The sequence below is a fragment of the Bubalus bubalis genome, chromosome 20, assembly GCF_019923935.1.
Source record: "Bubalus bubalis isolate 160015118507 breed Murrah chromosome 20, NDDB_SH_1, whole genome shotgun sequence".
NCBI lineage: Eukaryota > Metazoa > Chordata > Mammalia > Artiodactyla > Bovidae > Bubalus > Bubalus bubalis.
Genome location: NC_059176.1, coordinates 1,059,229 through 1,067,562, shown reverse-complemented (window position 1 = coordinate 1,067,562; position 8,334 = coordinate 1,059,229).

The following is an 8,334-nucleotide window of genomic DNA, read 5'->3' as shown; positions in this document are numbered from 1 at the left end:
GAATCCCAGAAGGAGACCTGAACCCTTGTCTAGCGCAGTTGAGAGCTGGGTGCAACCTGGGCTCCAAGGGCAGACGAAGGGGTGACAAGATGTGGTCCATCCAGACAAGGAAATGTCGCTCAGGATTAGAAAGGAAGGGAGTTCTTTTTTTTCTCCAATGTTACTTTTTATTTTTTTATTTTTAATATAAATTTATTTATTTTAATTGGAGGCTAACTACTTTACAATATTGTATTGGTTTTGCCATAGATCAAAATGAACCCGCCACAGGTGTACGTACACGTGTTCCCCATCCTGAACCCTCCTCCCACCTCCCTCCCTGTACCATCCCTCTGGTTCATCCCAGTGCACCAGCCCCGAGCACCCTGTATCATGCATTGAACCTGGACTGGCGATTCGTTTCACATATGATAATATACATGTTTCAATGCCATTCTCCCAAATCGTCCCACCCTCGCCCTCTTCTGACGCCAGAACTTAAGGGCATCACGCTGAGTGAAATAAATCAGTCACAAAAAGAGAAATACTGCTGACTCCACGGATAAGGAGAACCTAAAGTAGTTCGATTCCTAGGATTTGCAGCCAGAGGCTCCAGGGCAGAGAAAATGCACAGCTCTTGTTTAATGGGGATGGAGGCTCAGCTCTACGAGGTGAGGAAGCTCTGGGGTGGTGTTTCATGACACTGTGAACGTGCTTTAATTAACATTACTGAACTGTGAGCTCAAAAACTGCTGGGATGGAAGTGTTACTTTCTGTGGGTTCTGCCACAATTGAAAACTTTTTAAAATACCCCATGATGGTGGACTACAGTGCGAACGTGCCAAGGCCTCTGAGCTGCACAGTGTAAATGGCTGAGGTGGCCAAGTGCTTTACGTCTATTTTACCACAGGTTCCTAAAACGGAATTTGCAAAGGGACTGCACCTCCCTGAAGGTCCAGTGGTTAAGAATCTGCCTGCTAATGCAGGGGACACAGGTTCAATCCCTGTGCGGGAAGATTCCCCAGCTAAGCCTGTGGGCAGCACAGCTGCTGAAGCCGGCGCGCCCTGGAGCTTGTGCTTTGTAACCAGGAGTAGCCCCTGCTCCCCCCAACCCGAGAAAGCCAGAACGCAGCAGCAAGGACCCAGGGCAGCCAAAACCAAGAAATTAAAATAAATAAATAATTTTCTTTAGAAAAGCGGAATGAGAGGTGACAAGCTGGCGGACGGGTAGCTGGACGTGGAGTCCATCTCTCTACATGGATGCACCAGGAATCCATCTTCAGACACAGAAGATCTCACAGAGCACCAGCTGAGAGTGGGCAGGAGTCTTTGAAGCCTGGAAAGGAATATACAGACCCACGCAAAACTCTGACTTCCCTGGTGGTGCAAAGGATAAGGATCTGCCTGCCAACCCAGGTCCAGGAGGACTCCACATGCCGAGGAGCAACTAAAGCCCGGGAGCCACAACTGCTGAGCCCAAGAGCCGCAATTACTGAGGCCCGCACGTCCAGAGCCCGTGCTCCACAACCAGAGAAGCCCCCACAACAAGAAGCCCATGCACCGCCCTGGAGAGTACCCTCCACTCACCACAACCAGAAAAAGACCATCACGTGCAAGAAAGACCCAGTGCAACCAAAAATTTATCCATTAATTAAATTTAAGAAAGCAATGGAAGGAAAGAAAGAACACCGACGACAGGTACCATGACTCCTTTCGCGGATCCTGCCTTTCCAGCTCAACCGTCCATGGGCCTGTGGATAGCATTCTGTGCACTCTTTGTAAAGCTCGCCGCGTCCTGTCTCCTGGGCTGCCCGAGCGTAGGTGACCTTCCCCGACAGATGGCACGGTTTGGGGTCTGGTTACTGGCCACTACTGGCCAGGCGGCCACGACCAGCCCAGCCTTAGGACCTTAATGGTCAATGCTTCGGGGCAGCGGCAAAGGGTGGAGCACTGGACAAGCATCAGGCTGTCAGGCGCCGCCCTGCCTGCAGTGGCCCCCCGCTCCTAGGCCCGCTCCCCGCCCCCCCACCCCAGCTTCCCTCCACCAACGTCAAGGAGCTGCTTCACGCTGACCTTAACTGGAACTTCTCGAGGGGTCATGAAATTGGACGGGCTTTTCTGCGTGAGTTTTCTAAGCACTCCCGAGAAGCCCTCGGCCCCACGTGGCTGATGCAGGCCCCACTCGGCTGCATCCAGTGGGCCCCTCCGCGGGAGCCCGCCCATCTCCGCGGCTCCAGGGAGTAGGGCACAGAACCACCCACCAGCTGTCTTCCTTCCTTGATGCTTGATTGGCTCTTGGAATGCTTTCCTGGAATGCTTCCCTTAGTTTTCTGTTGGGGACAATTTTCCTCTTGCTAGTTTGTAGAAGCTCTCTGAATAGTTGTCAAGGCTGTAGTTCGTCCTCATGAGTGTTGTTATGAAGAGGTGGAGCCCCTTGTGTGGACACCGCTGACTGTGTGAGCCGTCGGACCAGCTGCTCGCGCAGCTCTCCCGGGTCTTGGCCTCCAACTGTAGACTCCTCGGTGAGCACGTGTGCGAAGCGGACGCACACCCGGGTCTCCATTCCCAACCCCGGCACTGCGGCAGTGCTGGCCAGTCCCGAGCTTCTGTCCGCCCAGCCCTGCCCTCCGGGTCCTTTTCCTCCTGCTCTGAGGCCGCTGTCCCGGGGCACGTTTGCTCCTCGTGGGTGGGGACTCACCTGTGTCCTGTTCAGACACAACGACTCTCCAGCTGTGGGCAGGCGGGCGGCCAAACGCCTGTGCCCGGACCTGCTTCCCACCGCCCCACACTCCACCGAGGAGCCTGTGGGGTAGCATTACCCACCACCAGTCCAGGACCTGGGTGGACACGCCCACTGCCCCTCCCTTCCAGGATGAGAGGACACGCCCACTGCCCCTCCCTTCCAGAATGAGTGGACACGCCCACTTCCCCTCCCCTCCAGGATGAATGGGCACGCCCACTTCCCTCCCCTTCAGGATGAGTGGGCACGCCCACTGCCCCTCCCTTCCAGAATGAGTGGACACGCCCACTTCCCCTCCCCTCCCCTCCAGGATGAATGGACACGCCACTGCCCCTCCCTTCCAGGATGAGAGGACACGCCCACTGCCCCTCCCTTCCAGGATGAGAGGACACGCCCACTGCCCCCTCCCTTCCAGAATGAGTGGACACGCCCACTTCCCCTCCCCTTCAGGATGAGTGGGCACGCCCACTGCCCCGCCCCTCCCCTCCAGGATGAATGGACACGCCACTGCCCCTCCCTTCCAGGATGAGAGGACACGCCCACTGCCCCTCCCCTCCAGGATGAGTGGACACGCCACTGCCCCTCCCTTCCAGGATGAGTGGACACTCCCACTGTCCCTCCCCTCTAGGATGATAGGACACACCCACTGCCCCTCCCCTCCAGGTTGAGTGGACACGCCCACTTCCCCGCCCTCCCCCCTCCAGGATGAGTGGACACGCCCACTGCCCCCTCCCCTCCAGGATGAGGGATGGAGATGCTCACTGCCCCTCCTCTCCCCGTGAGAACTTCCCTGAGGTCCTACCCTCTGGACTCTGGCCCAAGCGTCCCTTCATGACACCTTCCCCATCCTCACCCTGGGGTTGTCTGCAGTACTGACCTCTCCCACGTGTCCGGTCCCCTCTCCAGCCACTGGGCTGCTCCTACTTGTGCCCCCGACAACACCAAGGGTGGCGGCCAAGCCGCAGGGCCCCTTAAGCGCCCCACACTCCCAGACACTCATCAAGCCCCGCCCAGGTCCCCACCTCCGGGGTCCACACGACACGTGGATTCCTGCAGCTGAGCAGGCCTCCAGCCAGGGGGAGGGGTGGGCTCCCTCCCCAGGCCCCCCATCTCCCCTCGTGAGGTCCAGGGACTACTCCCGCCCCTCTCCCCACTGGATGGGGAGGAGAGAGGCCTCCTGCCCCCCAGGACTCCCTGCAGGAAGGCAGGTGTCTCCTCAGCCCCCATCCCCTCCACCCCAATCCCCAGAGTACATCTGTACCCAAGGCCTCGACTGCAGGAGGGAGGGGCCGGTCCAGCCTGGCTCTGGGTCGGGGCTGGGAGACCTCTGCTCTGACTCCAGGCCCAGCTGGGCAGGGGGCCCCACCCCGTGCCTGGGGGGCCTCTCCTCCTCCACTCTACCCAGTGACAGGTGCAGGAGGGAGACAGCTGTCCAGCGTCCAGCATCCTGCGCAGCTGCTGCTCTGGGGCTGGCCTGGCTCTCTGTCCTGGGACCCTTTTCCCCTCTGCATGGGGCGGGAGGCGCTCTCAGCGCCCCAGACCCCAGGTCTCTCTCTCGTCGGCTCCCTCGGGGTCCCCACGCCCTCTCTTAGAAGCCCGCAGCAGGCTTGGAGTTTGGGGCCAGCCCGGGCCTCTGGGCCCCGTGCATGTGTCAGGGAGGGGCACAGGGGCAGCTGGGGGTGCTTTCAAATGTGTCCCAGGTCCTCCCTCCTCGGGTGTGGGCTTGACGCCCAGGTGGAGCTGGTGCAGTGACGGAGGGTCATCAAAACCTCGCAGCTTCTGTCCTGCGCTTCCTGGCCCCTGGCCGTGGGGAAGCCCACCGCCCCCTGGTGAGGACACTGCAGGGACCCCTGGGAGAGGCTCAGGCCCCACCAAGAGTCACGTGAGGGAGCTTGGAGGCAGACCGCCCTCCCCAGTCCAGCCCAGTCTTTAGAGGACAAGCCCTGGCCAAAACTGTGACCACAGCCTCTGAAGACCCCAGGCCAGAACCGTCCTGTGAAGCCCCTCCCAGACCCCAGAACCCAGAGAAATTGTGAGATGATAAAGGCTTGTCATTTTAAGCCCTTTGGGGTGACTATGTCCGGGGCGACTTGTCACACAACAGCAGATAAGCAGTCCTAGAACAGACAGACCTTGGTGGTATTGCAGATTTGGGTCCTGACCACTCCGATAAAGCAAATATTGCAAGAATCACATGAACTTTTTTTGTTTCCCGGGGCATATGAAAGTCATGTTCACACTCTACTGTAGTCTGTGAAGTGTGCAATAGCGTGATGTCTAAAATCAACACACAGACCTTAATTTTAAAATCATGCTGTTGGAAGAATAGCAATGACGGGCTTCCTTGACAAAGGCTGCCACAAACCTTCAATCTGCAAAAAACGTAGCGTCGGCAGAGCGCAGTGAAGCGAGGGTTTGTACACGGACAGGAAGTCCAGGGTCACCCGCTAGGGGACTGCGGGAGGGCATGCAGGGAAGACCCAGCGCCCAGTCTCAGAGGTCACCCCACGCGAGACCTCTCAGCCCCGGCAGCCGGCTCGGCACTCAGGTCTCACCGGTTTCTCTCACCCCAGGGCTTGGCGGGGCTGCAAGGTGGAGCCCCAGAGCGACATGACGCTTGTGCACGCCACCTGCCTGGGGAGGAGAAGAACCAGAAACGCCAGGGCACCAGTGCCGCCTGCCTGCCCCCTTTGTGGGTTTGGCTCATCTCCTTGGGTCCTTGCGAGACTCCATCTCTTCCACAAGCTGGAGAAGTTCCTGGGCGCTAGCCAGGCAGCGCGGGGACACGTGTTCGCCCTGCGAGCTGGGGGCCCTCGCTTGGTGTCTGCCTCCCTGCCTGCTCCTTTCTGTCCGTTTGGAGCTCCTGTTGCCTCCCCTGAATCTCTACCCTGTGACCTTCAAGACTGTCCTGCGGGTCTCCGTGCTGGCCGCCTGCACTCGACGGGACCTTGAGTCCGGGGTCATCCTGGGCCAGTGCTGACCGGCGATGCCCCACGATGCCCCGCCCCGCCCCGCCCCGCCCCTCTCTGCTCACAGGCTCTGCTGCCTGTCTCCCTGCAGCCGTGTCTCACGGAGCAGGTGCTGCGGCGTCCTGACCAGGCCTCCCTCTGGATACCCAGCGCCCACTGTCCCCCAGGGCGACTCTAATCATGAGGAGGGCAACATTCGGGAGCTCAGGAGGCGGAGGTGCCACCTCCTAGGGGGCCGTTTGTGGGGCAGGCTGTCTGCACAGGACCCGCGGCTCAATGAGAGGTCCCGCCCATGAGAGGGGACATCCGCCCCACCCACCCCGTGCCCACCCGCACCCAGAATCCATCACCAGCCCCATCCTAGTCGGTGCTCAGGCTCAGGCACTGGCCAGGGGCCACCTTGGCCTTGCTGCTGGCCCTAGGTCTGGCCGAATGTCAGGAGGGCTCCAGTGGGCCCTCCCTTGTCGGATGGTGGGCTTCTGGAATCTTCCAGGGCCAGGGCGGGGGAGAGGGGTGGTCACAGACTGCTTCTCTTTCCTAGTGGCCTCCAGGCCCCTGCTCTCAGCTGGAGACCCTCACAGGTCCCAGACAGCCCAGCTCCTTGAAGACCTGGGTCTGGGGTCTGATGAGGGAGGGCCAGCGGGCTGGGTCCGAGAGACCTGGGGTCAGGCCCCGTGAGGCCAAGGCCACAGGCCCACAGCCTGGCCTGCGGGGCTAACGGCCCGGCCGCCCAGGGGACAGCTGTGGGAGGTCCTCCCCGCTCCCTGAGGCCTGGTTTCTTCGGAGACTCGGCAGGTAGAGCTGTTGCCAAGCAGAGCCAGTCCCCAGGGCCCGGCGCCGGGGAAGCAGCGGGCAGCCCCGGGGGGCGGCTGCAGGAGGCTCGGACCCCGGCCCCAGAGCCACTCTGCACCCGCGGCAGGCTGGCTGCAGGGACATGGGTTAGCACGCGGGGCCGGGACTTGGCCCTTGGTCCAGGCCCGGCTCTGACACCCCAGGGATGAGGAGATGGGGGAGGCCCGTCTGACCCCAGCCAGAAAGAGGGGCCGCTCCCACAGAGCTGCGGACCTGCAGTGACGGCCACTGCCGACTGGCCACTCTTCACCTGGTGGGCACAGGGCTCCCTGGGTGCCTTGCCTATGGAGGGAGTGCCCGCTGCCCAGGATGGGCCAGACCCCGCACGTCCGCCAGCACAGCCCCATCAGGCACCTGCCTGGGGCCTTAGACCCCCACCCAGGCCTGCCCCTCCCCAGGCTGGCACCTCAGCACACCTTGATGTCCACCTCCACCCCCCGACCATCCTCTCAGCTATGCAACAGTACGGACCTGTCCAGACCCGCAGCCTCCGCAGGCCCCAGCTGGAGCCAGTCCAAAGGTACCGCCCTCTGTCCTCTCAGGGAGCCCCCAGCCTCTAGGCTCACACCCTGAGCCCTGTGCTGCCTCCAAGCCCTTAGCCCTGCAGGCCCAGGGAGGCCCAGACCCTGTTTGGTGACTGGAGCCCAGAGGACAGTGAGGAGGCTCCCCTGGCGCTGTCAGGCTGGGCAGGGAGTAGGCAGGCGGGGAGCAGGCGGGTGGGCAGGGGCGCCAGGAGGGGCCACAGCCTTGCAAACAAGGAGGCTCGTGTAAGGCTGCTGCGGGCCAGGGGGCCCTGAGCCGCTCCTGGACTCCACGTCCACTCCCCGCCGGCTGCGGTGTGACGCCGCTCCACACCCGGGCTGGCAGGGGCGCCACAGGGGCCCAGCCAGTCTTGGGAGATGGGGGGCCCCAGCTGCGGCCCCCCGAGCCTTCCTTCATCTGAGCTTCCTGACCGTGCGGCTGACCCTGATGGCCCACCCGGGAGAGGACTGGGTGTGGCGGGCGGAGGAGCCTGGCGAGTCAGAGGGCGGGACCAGCAGGGCGAGGGCCACCCTGGGGCACAGGGACTGTGCCATCTGGGCTGCCCTTTGCAGCCCAGCCAGGAGTGGCGGAGGCCACACTGCAGCGGAAATGAGCCCCACCGTCTGGGAGGGGGTGCCCGTGTGGCCCGCAGTGTGAGCTGGGCCTGGAGAGGCACGTGGACAGGCCTGTCCCTACCCGACTGGGCACCGGGCCACCCGGGCCAGGCCTGAGTGGGGAAGGGGGCTGCTGGCAGGCGGGGAGGGCGGGCAGGCTGCACACACGTGCACACGGGGGCCTGCAGTCTCCCCCGAGCCAGCAGCGTCCTGTGAGCTCCCCCCAGGCCCCTCAAGGTCACGGGGTTCCCCCAGAATGTGCGGGGCCACTGGCACTGCCCACGGCCACATCCTGATGGCTAGGAGGGGCCCGGCCCTCCCTGCCGCCGCTCCTCACTGCCCGCCCACCTCCAGGGACACCCTGCCTCGCCCGTCACGTGGGCCTCCTGCCACCCGGCTCTGTGGTCTAGGCGCTTCGGGACCGTTCTCCCCCGACCTCTTCACAGCACAAGAGGCTTCTCCTCCGACCTCTTCTTTCTTTGGCAGCGTCAGAGTGGCATTCAGTTCTGTTTGGAAGTGGCACTTTGTCATTTCTAGAAACTCCACTCATTTCTTTTCAAATCTGCTCAGCAGGGCGAGCGGTCTTGCTCGAGCACACCCAGCAAACAGGCTTTGTGCTCTGGGTCCGGGCATCTGAGGGGAGCCTGCAGCTGCCCAG